The sequence below is a fragment of the Nipponia nippon genome, unplaced genomic scaffold (assembly GCF_047370975.1).
Source record: "Nipponia nippon isolate SJK-2023a ecotype South Korea unplaced genomic scaffold, ASM4737097v1 scaffold_6, whole genome shotgun sequence".
In the NCBI taxonomy this organism is placed as follows: Eukaryota; Metazoa; Chordata; class Aves; order Pelecaniformes; family Threskiornithidae; genus Nipponia; species Nipponia nippon.
Genome location: NW_028262380.1, coordinates 53256874 through 53276898, shown reverse-complemented (window position 1 = coordinate 53276898; position 20025 = coordinate 53256874). Strand labels below are relative to the sequence as shown.

The window sequence follows — 20025 nt, the reverse complement described above, 5'->3', positions numbered from 1 at the left end:
ATGTCAGCTAAAAACTAAGCCCAAGTAAACAGGTTTTATATGAAGTGTCTTGGGAGTGGAGAAGTAGAAAGGCAACAGCTCCACAAATGCTGTTTTCACAGTGTCCCTGTGGGAGGACTTGGCAGTACCTTGAGCCTAGTATTCCACATGCCCACGGGAATCCACACAGCCCCCTGGCTTCACAACCCAACTCCCCACAGCAAATTTAGGACCCTCAATGAGTCTGAGAACAGCATTTGTCCTTGTACACTGTACAAGGAAGCTGAGTACTGTTTACAGATTCCCTGCTCCCACCCCATAGTAGAGAGCAGTTTTCTTTGTCCACTATTTGATAGTCCACTGGTACAAAATCTACTCCTCGAAAGTCATTCAATAAGCTGTTTTCCTCCAGTCTGTAGCAATAAAACTATACAACACTATAAACATTTTCCGCATTGGACTCCAAGATGTTTGGTGCTCTAGCTGGAAACACTACTCCTTTTGTTTTTACATTACAGCAGACCCCTTTAGACCCACTTTCCATCAAGACACCGAATATTTTTGTCTTCTATTTTTTGTGAGGAAAGCCCTTTCTAAATCTAGGCAAAAGACTTATGAGCAGCTATTGGGCGAGTATCATCGCTCCAGACTTAAGCACATCACAAATCAGACTCATCAGAAAAGCTGAGCCGTGTTGAGGGAGCAATTTTCCCTTCTGTAACCATTCCAACACATGGGCTGGCCATGCAGGGAAGATTAGCATTAACGGGAGATTCGGACCTACATCTCTCAAGCGGGGATAAAGAAACAGACCCCACAGAAGGCAAAATTTCCTTTTCATGAAAAATTTAAGTTAAGGAAAGCAATAAACACTCTCTGATGAGTGTTTGTCAGTCTGTGTCTAAGGAGACATCTTTGTAATTGAAGATATTCTCCCTTTCTGCCCCATGTCTGAGAAGACGTGCAGGGTAGGCAAAGCACAAGCAGAAGTATGGCTTATGAAATTCAGCAAAACACCGTGCACATGCTGCTGCTGGCTCTTCTGTTAAAGCTGCTGACAGGAATGCTAATGCTTCAGTCAGGCGAAGTTTGCAGGGAGAGGCAATATCTTTTATTAGACCAACTGATACACTTGGAAAAACAGACAAGCTTTTGGGCACAGAAAGCCTTTCCTGTACAGACCTGAAGAAGGGCTTGTTTGTCTGAAAGCGTCTGTTTTTTCCAACTATATTGGTTCATCTAATAAAAGAGATTACCTCTCCCTGCAAACCCTGCCCCACTTAACAGTCTTAGAACATCATGGCTACAACAGCGATACTATTACATTTTGGTTGTACTGATGGTTTGCCGCATAGACTTGTTTGGTCTAATTTGGTCTAACAGGCATCAATGCATTTCACAGAGAACAGACTACTGGTTTTAAAGGCAATAGCTCATAATAAATAATACTCTTTGCCAACATGGGCCAGCCTGAAGCTGATGGTGATATAAAGGTAACCCCCCACCCCATCCCCAAAATAACCCCAAGCCCTCTTATTACCATTCACACCAACTGTTAAGAATACGCTCCACGTATGACATGTACCACAATATTAGGAAACTCCAGGAGAGCACAGATTGTCAAGTATCTACTGAAGGAGCAGTAGAACAATGCCAGTAGGGGATTTTTAAATGGGACTAATGAGATAACATCATTTTCAAGACACATCCAAAAAGACTTTCCCCTACGTTGTGGCAACACTGCCATGCTTACAAGGACTGGTCTTGGCAAGCAATACTCTAACATGTGAACCACACCCTAAAGAGCTTATCATGAAGATACACATTTGCATAGCTGGGAGAAAAACTCACAGAAATAAGTAAAGCCTTTCAAATACTGTGGGCCTCAGGAAGGTCTTTGTGTCGTACGTATTTTGAAGTTCTGAGTAGCTCTGGTGAAACAGATGAGGTAGCTGACTGACCTGCTTCATTGCTCAGGCACTGATGCTAGGAGATGCAATATCTGAAAACTCATGCTCAGCTAATTAAAACATACTATTCTTCCCACAGTCTACCATTAACTTTAGCACAAATCTAATTGAAAAAAAAAAATCTGTACTGCAAATGAGAAAAATCAATTCTCACCCTCCACATACAATTTACTGTTATTTAGAAAACAGACTGAATTTAAACACTCCTCATTATCCTCTCCTCTCACACAAGGGTTCATGTTTTCATTGTAATGACCATTTCAGGTTTATCACTGTAAAAGGGTCTTCAGTAGGAAAGCCACAGTTAAGTAATTTTTCATTGAATTACGTTTTTTTTTTTTAACATATTCTGTTACCAAGACACATTCCAAGTTTTACTTCAGAGTTCCATGAAGTAAAATGCAAAGTATTTTTCATGATGTGTGAAGAATGGTAGAATATTTATTTTCCAGATCTCTTTGTATTCAAATTACAAATACCTGATCCATATTTTTAGTTGACTCAGTGCTGTAACTATAGATTAATTACATTAATTTCAGTGGAATTTCTTTATAGCTTTGCTTTGCCATACAGGTCAGAATAGATGTGGTCACTATCATTAAATTACTTGATAGTCTATATATTGTAGATTTTAAGTATCAATAACTGAAAAATTCTTTTCCATTGTAAAATGTTTTGTCTCTACAGGATGCTTGATGTTTTGCATTTTAAAAATAAAAATAAAATAATAGCTACAAAACAGCTTTATTTTGTAGGTAAAATTTTTATAAGCTGAGCTAGCTAATATTTATCTCTGACATCTATTTAAACCTATTAAAATATATTTATGCAAATATCAGTTACTCTGTGGAACCTTTTTTTTGGGGGGGGAGGGGGTGGAATTGAAAAACTGTTTTCTAAATAAGTTTATTGACTAAAATGAACTAATAAAACAATCCACAGCCTGTTGGTACCTGAAATAAGCCAGACTGACTAGAAACGCAATGCCAGAGAGCTACAACTTCTAAAATGATACGGGGGTTGAGGAAAGGGGAAGGAAGAAATTAATTTCTGCATGCTTTTAAAAAGACAAACAGCAAACTAAAATCATCCCTACAGCTTTCCCCATATTGGGGAATTTTAGGATAATGAGAAAGACACTTTCCTCAGAGCATAAGTGGTATGATAAGAACTACAGTCTCAAAATACTTTCTACATAACATGATGTTTCTTCATTTTGCTTTCTAATTACCTGTAAAAACTAAATGAAAATGATACACAGATTTTATTCCACTGAACATCAGACTTTTTACACCCATTTCAATGTAAACAAGAACAGAATGACAAAAAAATGAGTTTCAGAAATTGTTTAATGCTGGAATGAAACTAGATTTGTGTTAACTGTACCACCCTGGTGCAAGCTGACCTTCAAATGGGGCATGTGGCTTGAAGGCGTCCTCCTACCCAGAGCGTGTACAGCACAGAAGCCATGGACATCAACCATTAGTTGCTGTGTACCACAATGCATCAAATATTTGAAGGAATGACCTTAGCTTTTTTCTGTAGGTGTCAGTCACATTATATACTCACATGCTGTTTTAGGCCTTCTGTGGTTATAAACCAGAGAGTAAATTTCATGTGTTCTACCACATCTGGGTTAATAATAATTTGCATTAATATAATTTATATATTATGTGCTTTCAAGGCTGCTTTAGGATGTGAACGGAGAACAGGTTAAGCAGTCTTTTGTAAAGTACCTGCTAGATGAAGAAGGGCTTGTAACCGATAATCCCCAGAAGGCATTAGTTACTTCTTTCATGAAATTATTTCTCTGTATGCAGCCACAAAATGGGCACCATTTGATGAACACCACAGGCAGGGACAATGTAGCCCTGTCCTTATCTAGCTTCTCATTGCAAGGTTAGTATCCATTTTCTTCTAGTATTTTTCAATCAGCTCACAGTCACCTAAGCTGGTGCATAAGCCATCTCCCTGCATCACAAAGAAGAGAGAGGTACTTAGTTGTTCCATTTTTTTCCCCACACAGGAGAAGAAATACAGGTATCTTATTTTCATATGAAGGGAGAAAGCACACCAAAAGACATAGGACTAAGACAGCAGCATTAATTGACAATGAGTCATCTTACAGCCATATCACATCACAAGGCTTGGCTGGTCTTTAAGCTAGCCAGGCTCCAGCATGCCCTCCCCCAGTCAGACTGGCCACGCTTCCCACACAAGTCAGTGCAGGGCTGGAGCCTGCTGGGCACTCCTGGACACCAAACACCCAAAACTGGCACCTGAGCTCTCGTGCTGCAGCTGGAACCAACTTCCCATGGCAATTCATACTCAGCACACCTCTGGACCACACATTCCTGGGTACAGCTGAGCACCACAGCCATGATCTATCATGGCATCAGACAACTCTGGGGGCAGCACAGCTCACACATTACAGGAACCATATACTAAAATATATGAGTTGGGCATTTCCCCAATAACCCAGTCTGATTTTTGGATCCTCTAGACAGGTGACAAGTCTGAAAAGAATCGTAGAGGAACACAGAAAAGGAAAAGATCAGCTGAAGTTGAGCCCTGTTTGCAGAACCATTAAGCAAAACCCACCCCAGCTAACAAGAAGCTGGACTTTACAGTGGATTTTGCAAATTTCTCTAAGCAGCAGTTGTTCCATCAACAATCAGTGTTGCCTCCTTACTCCAGCTGGAGCACCCAGGTGAGACCCAAGTTGGCTGTTAATTCCTGGCTTGCTGGATGGCAGGAGTGACCTACAAGCACCTCAGCATCCTGCACAGCACTGCATGTTTCTATCTAGAGTCACATAAAGGATAGGTTTTGTTTATACCTACTATTTTTGTTAAATCAAATGCAGGTATTGTTGAATGGAACATACGAGACTTCCTGACTGGTTTGTACAAGTCACCTAAAAGATACTAAAACGCCAATTGAGGTATTCCAGCCCATATCATTCTTTGACACCGTTCAGCTATTTACAGATGGAGCCAGATAGAAAACTAGGTGTAAACAACAAGACTGATGAATTCCTAGTTTTATTTAATACTCTAGGCTCCATGTAAAGTGGCCTCTAAAACATCCCTGAATGTCAGGATATGCAGAGAAACAACGAAGCAAGTCTCCTTGACCTGAACTGTAAGAACTGAAAAGAACTTTAAAACATCTATGCACAGTCTACATAAGAATGATATTAGGAAAAAAAAAAATACAATAAAAAAATTCTTCATGCAAATTGCCATCTGGGCCAGGAAGCTGAGTACAATACTGTTTTCATCATCTTTAATGATGCACAGTTTAGTTCAGGGGGAGGGGGGGAAGGAAATGGGACCAACCTTTGACCAGTATGACAGCAGCATAAGTAATTCCTTATTGCATTATGAAACGATTCATACATGGGGACCTGTTACATTACTGGCCTGTTAACAGTATCGCAGCTCCTTACTTTGACTTTTTTTCATTTTGGTTTACATCAGACAAGCCTATTGCTGTCATTTGTAGAGAACAGAAAAGCTGCTACAGTTTTAATATAAAACACAGGAAAAAAATACACAGCAGCTGTTCATATTTTCTAGGAAGTCTGTTACAATAATGATGTCATGGAAAAAAGCTGGAATCTATTAAAATGGATCAGACAGGCAAGCCATTCAAAGCCTTCAAACAATATGCGTATACAAGCTGTACCATGTACCTTACATTAAAATAAAAACATGCAAAGAGTGGAGTTCCTTAAAAATATTATTGAGAACAGGTAATTAAGGTAATTTCATAGATTTACTTCAATAAATTCAGTTTATTACTGGAACTACCCAATAAAGCAAAATACAAAAGCCACAACCAGCTCACTGTCAATTAAGCTCATTTTCACCTATAAAAGCATTTAAACTTATTTTGAAATCATTGGTTCAAGCTACATAGGAACAAAGAAGCTCTCCTAGCAAAAGATTCTCCATTGATAAGTGAGACATTTAAACACCAGGTATAAACTTCAGCTCATTAGGAAGGGTGTTTTGTTGGGGGTTTCCCCCCCACCTCCAACTTGCGAATTAAAGCATGCAGCTAAGGGGAGTCCCATCCAGGCACTGCATTTGACCTATAATTAGCAATCAGACATTCTTCATTTATATGATGCTACTCCTGGGCCCTAGCAAGTTTGCACCTCTTGCTGCAGCTTGCTTGCATACCACTCCAAACTGCACAGCCCAAGGCTTGCTCAAACATTACACTTCTCTTCCCTGGGGCACATTGAAAAGAGGAAGGCTTATGGTAGAAAACAGATAAGTTTTGTGGTTCTCTGGATGTCTCAAAAATTATCTTTATGTTGCCCTATTTCTGATAAGCTATACCTTCCTCCCTAAGGCTTTCATTAGAAAGGTTTTTCTGATGGTGGCCTAAATGTGTCTTCCTAACACATGCAAAAGTACTTAGCACAACATGCATATACTACTGCTAATGTGAGATCGTATTTTGACCCCACATTCTTTACACATTCAAGCTGACTTTTTGCATATTCAGGAGCTGGAAAAGTAAAGCAAGACTGATCGTGTTTAATGTTTTTAAGTCACAATAAAAATACACAGACCAAAACAAACTGGACACAAATACCACAGGCAAAGTTTTAACTTGTATACTGGAAGGGCAGAAGGAGCAAGAGCTATATTCTTCAAGACAAGAGAGGAGACCCTCAACTCAATATCAGCTGTGATTAGTTTGGAAAGTAATGATCCCACCTTCCCTTGCGTTTTTCCAAACTCCACTGAAGTCAACTATATATGACATCAAATTTTGAATATTCTGGGATACACTGATGAGGTCACATGTAAAGGGAATATACTATAGAGGAAGCATTACAAATTTGATATCAAATGAAAGTTAATATGACCTTCTTAAATGTCTTCCTTTTCAAACTATCAAATACATTTAATACGTGTCGATTATAAAATACCAGCTACAAACAAACAAAATCAATGACGATACCTTGAGACGCAAAAAATTAATGAAACGACAAATTGGTTTAAAGTGATAATTCCATCACATCACCTGAAAAGATCTGTTTGATACAGTCAGTTATGCATATGGAAGTTAAATGACTTTCATTACACTCCATATTAAACTACATTCAACACTACTACAACTACCTCTACGAAAAAGAATTACTAGCAGAACTCCAAACCAAAATTCAAAACTAAAACACCCCAGAAAACAATGACCCTAACTTCACAGACACATCCACACTGAGGCCATTTCACACTTCCTCCTGCAACTGTGTATATGCAAACAAATTTCAGAGTTCACATAAGTCTAGCTGCCAAATCAGATCCCTACTATCTTGCTCATTTCCAGTCCCAGTAACAGCAATATGTTATGCATGCACTAAAAGCAATAGGTTAGGCATGCAAGTAGCTCTGTGCACTTAACTAAAGGCTCAAAAGATCTGAGCCAGAGTACGAAATGAGTCTGAATGCCTTATCTTAGGCACCCCACAGTATTTACAAAATTTTTACTTTAAGCTGTTATTGGATGTAATAAAGTAGTGTTAACATTTCAGATGAACATTCAGGGCAAGCTTATAAACTATTCAGTGATTAATGCCCTTGTCTCATGTTTTCAGTTTTCATTGCTACTGAAGGTCATATGTTATGATGTCAGCTTGAATCTGGATTTCCATTTTGAGCAAATCTGATTTAAAATTATGATACTAAGGCATATGGTAAAAACTGCTTAAAAGTTCTATACTGAGTAAATTTATTCACTCTGTTACCAGGGTAGATTTCACATTCTAGTGCCACCTATTCATCAAGCAAACATAGTTTGGGTGTATCTTCCCGTACAGTAAACATGCCATAGGTTGAATGTGCAGGAGCAGAACTCATCTATACCAAGATGCAACAGCACGCTTGCCAACCTTGAGTGCAGGGGTTTGCAGGACTGGGCCAATAATAGGAAATTAATCAAATCCCCAGAGCGTGATGTAAATTGAATCTGCCAAAAGGATTCAGGAGGAGGAAGAACAGGAGTCTTAAAAGAGCTCTGAGCTGGAGGGAGGCTCAGGGATTATTTTCCTTAGGAGCCAGTGGGACAGAGGTGTTTCATAGGGTCTGACACTAGTAAGACACTCACCCCTTTATTCTGCCCTGCTCAGCAGACTGGGGATTCCTCACTGACTTGCAAAGAGCAGTTTTATGAGAGAGCTGAGCTCAGATGACAGTAGGTTGCCACTGAAAGGACTACTCTGCTCTCCTCTCACAGTCCCACCCTCACCCTCCTTCTGTTTCCCTTAGACTATTGCTACTTTTCTCATGACCCTGTCTGTGACACCAGCTTACAACAATAAACCACATGAGAGCTACCTCTGTCGTCTTCCTCCCTGGTCCCCTCTTCCTGAAAGAAATAGGTTTCAGGTGGTTGTGCTCCCTAAGACAGCTGGGCCTAATAAGAGTCAGCTCAAGAATCAGAGTGGTTTCAAGCCAAGGACATGGAGCAACAGTTTTCTGAATATTGCCATATCCTTATCTCAGCTGCATTGGTTCCATGTGAAATATTAGCAGAAAATGCTTTCAGCTGAAGTTATTAGGTTTGATGTTATTATTTCTTATTATTATTATATTATTATTTCTTCTTTCCACAGAAGAAATATCTGTGGAATAACCACAATTAAGTTAAAGTCCTTCTCAAAGCAAAACCAAGCTCAAATGGGTTTTTCAGGTGCACAATGCATGAAGCACCAGGCTTATTATTACTTTTTCCTATCATTTATTATTGATTTTTCCAGTAATAAATGGTAATGCAGATATACAAATAAAATGTTTATGTAGAGCCTTTGAAATACAACAGTTCCCTATATTGATAAAGCAGTGGCAGACACAACCAGTACAACCCACTGGAGCTACTTCAACCATCACATAAGGGAAGGCATTCAAAATTTAAGTAATCACTAAAACTTCAAAGCTTGATTTGAATTATAAATGGTCAAGTGTTAAAAAGTTACTACTAAAAGTGTGGACAATCTTCTATAGCATTTTACAGGCAGAATCCTATAATGCAGCATATGCCAGCTCAAAATTTTTGTATTATGCAAGTATAATTCTAAAAACAAGAAATAGTACAGGAATTACATAGAAAAAGCATGGTCCTACTCATGGTTCTTTCTGTGTTTAATTTACTAGTGCATTTTCTTCCTAAAATAATTGAACTAGCTAGGCACATAATATAAGATGTCCAAGGTATCCCCTTCCTGCAGGGAAACATTTTAAGCAGAGTAATCCAATGACCTTCAGAAGGTCTTCAGCGTGAAGCAGTAAAGCCATTTACATCTATGCAGATATACAACCAAATGCGATGTATACATCCATGCAATTAAATTGGTACTATTACCATCTTTGTACTCATTTCTACGCAGATTCAAGCAGATAAACAATAAACTAGGATATTGGAAAAGCAGGACCAGCATTTGCTATCATGTAGTTACATATGCTAAATAGATTACTAACCTTAAAAAAAGATTCAAAACCAACAGCAAAAAAAGAAAAAAAAAAAGTTTCTTGTAAAAGGAAATATTTCTAAACTCAGTTCAAAACCTGCTTGAACATCTAACAAGAAAAATAACCATTTCCCACAGGCATGGCAAGACAAAGATTTGGGACAGAACACAGAAAATTAATAGCATTTTAATGGTCTTAAAAATTCTTATATACCATGTTCCTGTATAAATAAAGATTAACATAGAAAAGATTATGCTTAATTAATTTGTTTAGTTTATAAGCTTTGGAAGATAACAGATAGCTTTTTATTTTCTTAATACCTCAATGCAACTTACTGGCACTTCAATGATAACATGTCCATTTTTATACGAAAAGGCTACAATTTTATTTTAAACTTAACAGGCATTCATTCTTTTTCCTTTCAAAACCTAGCCATAAGTAACAAAGCACCAGAGTCTTATAAATTTTCTAACACCAAATGCAAATTAGGTCATGAAATTGCTCTAGGAAAAGTTCCAAGAATGCAAACCCAGAGGAATTTCAACACAATTTCTCAATTTCAGGCTCTTTATGATACTCAGACAAGGTAACAGAATATGGTGTGGTCAGGAAGAACTATCTGTGTAAGGAAAAATGTTTAATTATCCAATTTTAACAACTTCCTGTATTTTGTTTATAAGCTGTAAGATGAAATAGATGTATATAAATGGAAGAAACTGAAAGGATGGCAAGGGCTCTGTAGACTGAACAGCTCGCAAAGTTTTCATTATCTTGGAAAAGTGGATTGACAGTTCATAACTTAAAGGGTATCTTCATATGTTTTGTAAATATCTTTCAAATTAACATATTTCTCTCCCCTTTACTTGGAGTCAAGTGAACTGCTTACCTGTGTTGTACCAGCCTGCGTTAGAAGTAACATAAGCACAACCCCCGCCCCATTACATGACAAGGTAAAACTTCTCACATTTTGTTTTTATGTCAGCTGTGACTATATGGCTTTACAGCACCATCTCCAGCAGATTGGGGCTTTTCCCATAATGAACAGAGTAATTATTTAATCTTTCAACAATCCTCCTGAAAAGCCTCAAATCCTTTTTCTTAAGCACAAGGCAGGAGTTTTAACAGACTGTTTAAACAAAGAGCTGCTGATTTTTCACTCCGCAGAACTACTGCTTGTTTATCCCAGGGGAGACATCAGTCAAAGAACGACAACTTAACTTGCTGGGCATGCTATTATTTAGCAATAGCCCCAAGGGGACTAGGGACATTTCCTGAACATGAGGTTTAGGTCTACCAATGCTTCTCTGAAAATATGAGATGGACAATGACAAGCAGCCTGCACCAGAGTCATGCTGCTAAAACTTGGTGTCAGAGCGCTGCCCATTACTTCTAGCCACTTTCTCAGCTGGCTCCCATTTTTCTGTCAGAAGACAATTCTTTACCAATCTTGAAAGACATCCTAGGTACCAAGCATTCAAAACAGTAAGATCATCCAAACGTGCAGATGTGTGTCTTTCTCAAATAGCCTGTTTACTACAGCCTGTATCACCGTGAACATCTCAAGTGACTTTTCTTCAGCTTTTCCAAGCGCAGTTCACAAACAGTAACTGTCCGCTGTGTTTACTTCATGCTGGTGCTTATTAACAACAATGGTCTTTATAGAAAGAAAATTATTTAACCTAGTCCTTACCTGAAGAACTCTTCAATTTTCAAGAAATATTCTTGCCTTGCAGTTTAAGTAAGATGGTATAATCTGCGACAGAGCAGAAAGATATATCAATTACATTTGATATTGTGCATTTAACACAAGCATTGGAATTCAATCACACTTGAGCAAACTGACAGATACAACTTTAACTATTATCATGGTGTGGCACATTTTTTATGGAGACACACATCAAGCAGTAATTGTACAATATTGCACATACACACTAATAAGAGATACCTTTTTCCTTTTCTAGTGTTTCTGCTCAGACACGGAGATGTAAGAGTTTTTCTGTGCATTACTCATAATGCTCATGTTGTGGTTAGATAGATTAAATAATTAAGGTTCTGCTGACATTATATTTCTTGTCACTAAACAACCCAGTCAATTGAATTAGGCACTTTAGGAAGAGGTGCGTGATTGGGCCCCGATGCACTCAACTCCCATTGACTTCTAATGAGCTCTTCAGTAAAAACAAACAAAAGACCATACTCGCTTAAAACACAGATCTGATTACATCCTAGTGAACACTCAGTGAAGCCTCATTATTAACTAGCATCCTGAAACGCAGCTAAACAAAACACTATGAGCCTGAGTTTCTACTGACCAAAAAAGGCTCCCCATCCAAAAAGCAGCAGTCACACTGCAAAGACATTCAAGTCAAGACACCACACATTCGCATGCACCATCTCCCACTGAGGGCAGAAGCTATGGGTTTAATCTTTCATATGTCTTGCTGAAAACACCATTAGGTATCGCAGCCAGTTACATCTACTGCTCTCTAATTTGCATCTGGTGCCAGACTTGTGTAAAGTTTTTCATTTATTGCTCGCTGAGGACTCTTTGCTGGCTTGATTTTATAGAGAGACTGACTTGTAGTCAGACCAAGACAGTCTATGTGAACATCTGCAGAGTTCAAATAATTTTTTTCTTTCCCTTTTTTTTTTTTCTTTCTTTCTTTCTTTTCTTCAAGTTACCTACATAGGGACAGCACGAGCTGCCTCTGTTCTAAGAGAATTTGCTGGCATAACCATCACAACTAATTTACACCTGGCCTACCTAAACAGCGCAGCACAGAGCTGAATGCCAGCAGAAGAGAACAGCTGTAACAGTATTTTGCTGCTCAAATATCTGAAGGAACTGGTGTTCAGCCTTTGTTCTCAGTGCTGGTTCTCCAAGCTGGACAGGCCTCAAATTACACTTCATTGATCCAGGGAAACTGAGCTGGTGTTCAGTTTCAGTTCTGCAACCTGCACGTTGACCTGCGTGTTTGTTGGCCTAAACAACGAGATTTCAGGAAATGAAGAATTTGCACTTTGTCCGAGTCTTGTTTTCGGAGAGGGGGGATCTCTATCTCAGAGGTCGAGGCTGTTGTGGGAAAACTGGGAAGGCGGCCAATCATCCAGATCCGTGCTTTTATACTACATTCCTTCACTAAGTTAATTTCTGCTCTGAATTCAATACGACCAATATCAAATACAAACCTAGAAATGGGAGGTGGTCTCAACAAGTTCAAATTCCTTTAGCATAACTTTTTGTTACCTCTGGTAAAATTGGAGGATGTATATAGGAGGAATACAGGGAGATTACACAATAGTTTGTTCAGTAATATTTTAAAAACATATTCACACATTTGGAAGATCTTACAGAGTCAGTTAATACAAAACCAAAACCCAACCATTTGCAATAAAAACACATAGTTTATATGGAAATTTGACAAATTCACGTAAGATGACATTAATAAGATTCACAGTAATGGAGTACCACAGTCTAAAAGTAGAAATAATCTGAGAAAAACAAACACACACAATTTTCTCCAGTATTGTCTATAAAATAGCTAAAATAGTTCTTGATAACTTTTCATTAAACTGCATTACAGATTAAAGTTGCTCAAATCTGCAATGCAAGATCAATTTGGGACTCAAAAGAAGATCTTTGTTTCCATAGTGCCATGAAAACATTTCCACAAAGATGCTTATAAGACGACATAGCTTAACCTCCCCACACCGCCCAAAAAACCCATACAATACGAATGAATCACAGAGAAGAAATTTTTGAGAAACAATGTTCACTTCTCCAATGAAAGTAAGAAACACTATCTCATTGTATTCACGTATGGGAAATAGAAGCCTAGAGTTTCAGTTATTTGCTTGAAACCACACAAGTATAACCTGGTACCTAACTCAATTCTAAAATCAGCTGCAGTACTTTTCTATTATCTTCCTTTTAAAGCTTGCATAATTTTAGAGTCCTGTTGGATTGCAACCTTGCTTTACACCTCCAACCAATGTTTTATTATTTATTCTGGCTAACTGATTTGTCCGATTCCTCACCCATATTCAGAAGGCACCTCCTGTTTGGAAAGAAAATCTAGTACTTTTGGACTTCAGGTTGAGGATAGCCTTTTGCTCAGATGTGATGGGTAAGACCCTTGTTTCTTTTAGGGTGTTATTTCCTATAGTAAGATTTTCACAAGCCTAACATTGACAACACACTTTTCCTTGGTGTTTTTTTTTGTGTGTGTGTTTTGTTTTTTAAAAACAAAGATCTTGGAGGTCTTTTCCTGGGTTTTGCTTTAATTAACCTTAAATAAAAAGACTTGTGAAATTCGCATTTATACCCCAAAAGCTAGTTCTTGGCAATTTGCAGCTATTTTTACCCAGCAACATCTGACAAATGCATATGTGGCACAAGTTTATGTGAGTGCTCCATTACAATAAACCAGTATCCTGAAAAAGTCAAAATGGCCAGAAGTTCATCACATTAGGATACTTATTGTCTATCCTAAACACAGAGGAGAACTCTCCGTAACCACAAATTCTGTGCCCAGTGATGATGACCACGCTCAGTTCAGAAATCCCTTTTTGCCTGTTCAGAGAGGACCCAAGGCACCCATTTACTGCAGAGACCCAGTTGCCCTAATAGTAGTAGATGGACTGTTCAGAGTAGGTTCCTTTTCTGAAATACCAGATAGCCTTTTATTTTACACTAATAGCTTAGCTTAGTTTTAACTTGTACTTTCACAGCACAAGAAAAAGGAGACAGTAGAAAAGCGAGGACAACTAGAAAGCCAGCTAAGACGTGGTTTCCTTTACAGTTCCTTCAAAACTACCAAGACAAAATATGAAGTTTCGCCTTCTTATCTAGAATATATAAATTTTTCAGATTGTGATCTCAGGCTGACTTCCACCGACAAGAGCATCCTGGCTGCATGGGGAGCCGCCGCTGTCCATCTGCTTTACACTGATACAAGATCGCAATCAGATCTGGGTCATCTCACCTTTGAGTTTGCCACACACATAAATTAAGAGATCACACACAATAGTGCTCATGCTAACTGAAATCTAACTTGAAGGCATAACAATATTTTTAGTCTTTTCCCTTCCACACACTGATATGAAACTTATCTACATAAATGAAAGAGGAATTTCTTTATACTTGCTCTTTCCTTTATGAAACAGAGGAACACCCATGCAGTATGTTTACCCATATGTCTATGGAAAATAGACCAAATATATCTCTAGTATATAATACTAGAGAATTTTAATAGCTAATAAGCTATTAAAATGCAGGGAATATATTTTCCATTATTCAAGCATTACAAATACAAATATGCAAATACTACATTTAACATAATTACAAGCATTATAGTAGTCACATGAATATGCACTGTTTAATAATTACTTTGGTAGGTTTATACATTTCACTATTCGTGAGATGTCTGTGTTCATCCTCCTGGATGACACAACGATTTCAAAATCCAGCCACTAGAAAAATCAGGAACAGTGCAACATGCCAAGCCGTTTGCCGGTAGCCACTGCACTATTCCCTTATGTTTATAGCCACAAGTAACTGGTATACTAGGCATGACTGGGAGGGAGCCATGCTCTGTTCGTTCAAATCGAGGAAGTCCTAACAGGAAGAGCAATCCGATAACGCCAGCAACTGAACCCACAGTGCTGACTTTGAATACATTTTAGCAAGATGTTAATGGCTGAAAAATAACAGCAGGGGATCCCTGAAGGTTTCAGGCTAATTGGCAGATTTCAATGTCAGAAAAACCTGAAAGTGCAAAAGCTGACCCTTGTTTTTCTGAATGCATACATGCCACATTACTGACCTCCAGACTGGCACCTCAACCAAAATATGATATACCAAACACAGTTTTAATACAAAAAGCATGAAAAAAAGACAGCACTGCTAGACTCTGAACATCGTATACCAGCCTATGTCCCCAGTTCAAAATGACTGCAATCATTAGCTCATCCACACATACACAACTCAGGTACATTTCTTATGTCCTCTACCATTGTTTTCTTAGTCACAAGAAACACAAAAGAAATAAAATATTAGATGTGGAACCAAAATTTTCCATTCATTTTATAGAATCAGTATTCTCTCTTGCCTCTTTTCATAACTCAGTTATGTTTTAGATTTACAGTATAGACACTGTGTGCCAAAAGACAATAGATGACAAGTCAGCTGAAGCAAAAGATATCTCCCATGTGGGTCCCTGTTTTAAAGGACATATAACTGAGGGGCTGAGGTCTACAGGATAGATTTACTACATTTGACTCCCACAGGTGAGTAGTTCTTAAGTAGACCACAGTCATCCAGTTGGACCAGTACAATGTCCTTACTTTTCAGTGCTTATCTTCTCAATGCTTTAGAGGAAGTTTGACTATGAGCAAACACTATCCCTTCTGAAGTCAATGTGTTTTATTAGCCACCAAACTAAATGAGGATGATTAAAATGGTCTTTGTTAAATGTCAGCTGAGAATGAAAGCCACCACTCAAAGATGAGCATGAACAGTAAGTTACTCATCTGCTGTATCTGACAGATGTGCTCAGCAAAATTCTGCAGTTCTTGGGCCACCTAGTGTGATCTGGTTTACATTTATAATGGGAACTATCAGGGTTTATGGAGCACATCACTCATACGGACAAATATGCATAGCCTCTGGTCCATGGCCAGACTTCCCTAACTCCGGGATTTACTTTGCTTGCCCTGAGGACAATCAAGGCTTAAGCTTGAGGAGGGGCAGGAGGCTTTCAGGTTCTTCCAACTGTGATAGTACAGATGTACCTAAAGGGACAAAGAGCTGACTTGGTTCCAGCTGTATTTGCTGTGTTAAACTTGCACGGAGGAGCAAACCCAACAGGGAAGTTACAGGCAGCAAGGAAAACAACAGTTTATTCCTCCCTGCAAAAGAGAGGCAGATTTTCAGACAGGGCACCGGCTGCAAAGCCAAGCTTCGTATTACAAGCAAGGAAACTGCTTCCTGTTGTTTGATCTTCCCACTTTAGGAAAAGAGCACGTGCTAAATATGGCATCAAAGACATTCTTATTATCATCATTACTTCCACCTGTCCACTGAAACACAACTCCAAATACCAGCTAAAACCTCACACCCTGGGTGGCAATGGCGTGCGCTCTTAGTTTGATGCTACGACATGAGCAGTCTCGGTCACATCTTGAGGACTATTTTGCACAAGAAGGTATTCTGCCATAAGAAGTCAAAGGTTTGCACTCTGCCATATAAAGTCCAAAATAGGACAGTAAGCATGCAGGCTAAGAGCCTGTATTATGCAGAGTCGTCTTTTAAATTCTCAGAAAAGTATCCATTTCAAGAAAGTCAGTATGACTAAACAAAACTGTTTTAGGATTCCCCTGAAGATCTCGGGGCCCCTACCAAATCAACACCTCCACTGCCTCTCCAGAAAAGCACCCTCTACATATATATCCTATATATTGCAGTGATTTTTTTCAGCTGTTCAAATTTTCTATTCAAATAGGAATTTTTAGAAGGTTGTGGGTTGTTTGGGATTTGGGGGGCGGGGGGGGGGATAGTGGTGTTTTTTGTTTGGTTGGGTTTTTTTTGTTGGTTTTGTTTTTTTTTTTTCAAAGTATAATATCTATAACCATTGCTGTTCCTACTGAATAAAAACAGATCAATAAAACGAACAGCCAAGCAAACAAAAAATGCAGTGAAATTGAAATTAATGATTAGAAAAATCATCATAATACAGTCATAGCATAAAACTTTTACCAACCATTCAACTGAACTCTGTGCTGGTTTTTTTGTTCTTCAAAAGTTAAACAGCAATACGCTGAAGTATATAATTGCATCATTTTTGCTTCCATACATCTCCATCTCCAGTAAAGTCCATAAATTACCTGCATCATGAAACCTCAGCAAATCTGGCAGTGAACATAAAACTTGAGTTCTTTCACATCAAAAATCAATACAAAAAAAACCAAAACCATCTGAAGTAACCTATATAAACTTTCAAATAAATCTGGTCACTTGAAAATAAGCAGGATCACACTTACTTGAAAATGCCTTGATCTTTATATTCTGGCTAGACTCAGAAGAATGCACTCCTGGTTCACAAGCCTGGCAGCCAAGCGGCCCACAGGGCAGCCTGGGAAGACTGGTGGTACTGCTTCGCCTGCAGTGATTCTTCAGCAGGAACTAACTCCGTCTGAACTGCCCGCTAAACTCTGAGTGGGCAAGCACATCACGTAGCACAGGGAAGGCGACTAATTGGTAGAGAACATGAGAGCTTTTCAAGGAGAGGGAAAAATCCATGGCCAGATGAACATCTCTTATTCTTCTCTTCCCCTACTCCGCTCTCTCCTCTTCGCTTTCATGTAAATGGAAAATATCAAACTAACAAGGCAGTGCAATATATCACAAAGCAATTGTGTCACAGGACATACATTTCCCTGTCAAAATAAGGCCACATTTTGTTTCAGTGATACACCACAGCAATAACAGATTAGTCAACATACAAAATCCTAACAATAATAATGCAAAAATAACATAAGACATGTGTTGGCTGGTGTTCCCTGGAGTCTTTGTGTAAAAAAGATGTTGGAAAACACGTAGACATGACAGAGCTATAAGATGTCAGGCTCCAGCCACATTCACATACAGACTTCACAAGAACACTGAGCCAACGGTTTTGCAATCAAACCACGGGGTAGCCTTTCACATCCTCCTCTCCGGGCTCTTGCCTGAACATAACAATCTTGAAAGATGTGGCTACTGACACCCTGCTTTGTGACTCACTGAAGTATTCTGAACCTTTGAATCACCCTGGGAAATCACATCTGGAAGTACGCTACAACATGCTATTCCAATCTAGAGGACAAGCACTAACCAAAACCAGCGACCATTATCGACTGGTTTGCTATGGGCACGCTATTCAAAACACGGTATTGGGTCTAAATGAAACTGCTGAGTCCTGCCTGGCTTTTCCCACACATTGAAAGGATCCACATGCATTCCAGCCCTATTCTTAAGTTCCACCCTTCCCTGTCCAATGCTGTCTTTTATATTCTGTATTTTCCTCCCTCCAAATATCAACTGCAGTAACTCAAGTAGAAAATTCTTACAAAATAGACATACAACACTGGCAAATGGTGAGCATGAAATGACTGAACACTTTCTTCCTTCTTTACTAATTACACTGAAAAGAATTTACCTTGGAAGTGTCTTTTCAAAACTGTACTACCAATTCCCAAATTTTCTTTGGTAATGAAGCCTGGTTGGATCTAGAGTTGCTTCTACTCCACCTCTCCTGTTTCCCTAAGGCTTTTCATCTTCACATCTAAGTTAAACAGAGCACCGAACTTTTGCTTTAGCAAGTTTCTCTCATATGTTTCTTGTTAGAAACAATAACATGTGTTACCTGCACATGATCTTTAAGGTGTTTTTCTTCCTTTAAAAGAAGCCAGACTATATTGTTGCTATATTAAAAGCTTATCTAGTGTTTCTTTAGTGCTCTAATCTTTAAATGGTGTTTACTAAGCAACTGAATTTTAATTCTATGTTCGCTGAGGAACAAAAAATGCTGTGTATTTATACACCATTCAGCTTTATTCCCCTCATATTTTAAAATTAAGCCTGCAGAACAAAAAAACATATTATTAAGTCCCTGTCACCGCTAAAAACAAGCTGTGCTGTGCTTTAAGTGCCCGATTCATCACTTGCTGGTACATCCTTTCACCACTTTTAAAATTAGTATGCAATAAGACACTCAGGTTTTACACACTTGTTTCCCCTGTGCACACTGAAGTAACTACACAAGCAGCAGAAAACCAGGCCAAGCCGCATTGTGCATCCATACGTGCCTCTTAACACAACCCTGCCACTCATGAGAAACCTTTTTCTGTGTCAGTGGGTCACCCTTCCGCTTACATCTACCCTAAAAAGAGCTGGATTCATCCTAAGGCTGCCAAAGGTCACTTTGCACTTCAACGACATAGCGCGAGCGAGCACCAGGACGCAGCTTGCCACCTAGGGCAGGCAGCGCCCACAGGCAGGCAAGGTGGAGGTAAGGCTGCTACCCACCAGCACCCCACCTCTGAGCCGCTGTCAGCTGCTTCAGGCTGCAGCATCTACCTGACTCTAAAAAATAATGGCAAAAATGTTCTGAGCACATTATTTCACATCTAATGATCCAAGAGCACTGAGGAGTTTAGGAGTCCTGTCCAACAGTGCTCATATATAAGCCGATGTATACACAACGAGTGCCAGGTTTCCCCACAAAATATTTGGATTTGTGGCTTTTTACAAACTCTGCAAAACAGGAAGCAAGAAAAAATATTTTTTTATAAAAATCCTGAAAGAAACAGATGCTATCTTGATGATGAAACTTTTGTTTTCCTTTTAAGGGCCTACATGAAAGACCTTTACGAAGGTACTGATGGCACAGTACAGAGGGGGCTTAGGCATTGGTGTTCAATTATGACCATTTTTTCCTTCGAATAGGAGGCAGCACCACTGGAACAAGAGCTTGTGGCACTTTGCAACGCTCCCTGCTTTATTCAGCAAGGAAGCCGTGTTTAATTAAATAAGACAAAACAGATACTTC

At 38.9% G+C, this 20025-nt stretch overlaps 1 protein-coding gene across 8 annotated transcripts in view; it reads right to left on the bottom strand.

The window, feature by feature from the left end:
* BMPR1B (bone morphogenetic protein receptor type 1B) overlaps positions 1-20025 on the bottom strand; it is a 273903-nt gene that overhangs the window by 151468 nt on the left and 102410 nt on the right. For all 8 annotated transcript variants that reach the window (XM_087736647.1, XM_087736648.1, XM_087736652.1 and 5 more), the window contains one exon: positions 11127-11189. The gene's annotated coding sequence lies outside the window, so the exon portion shown is untranslated. The remainder of the gene's footprint in view (positions 1-11126; positions 11190-20025) is intronic.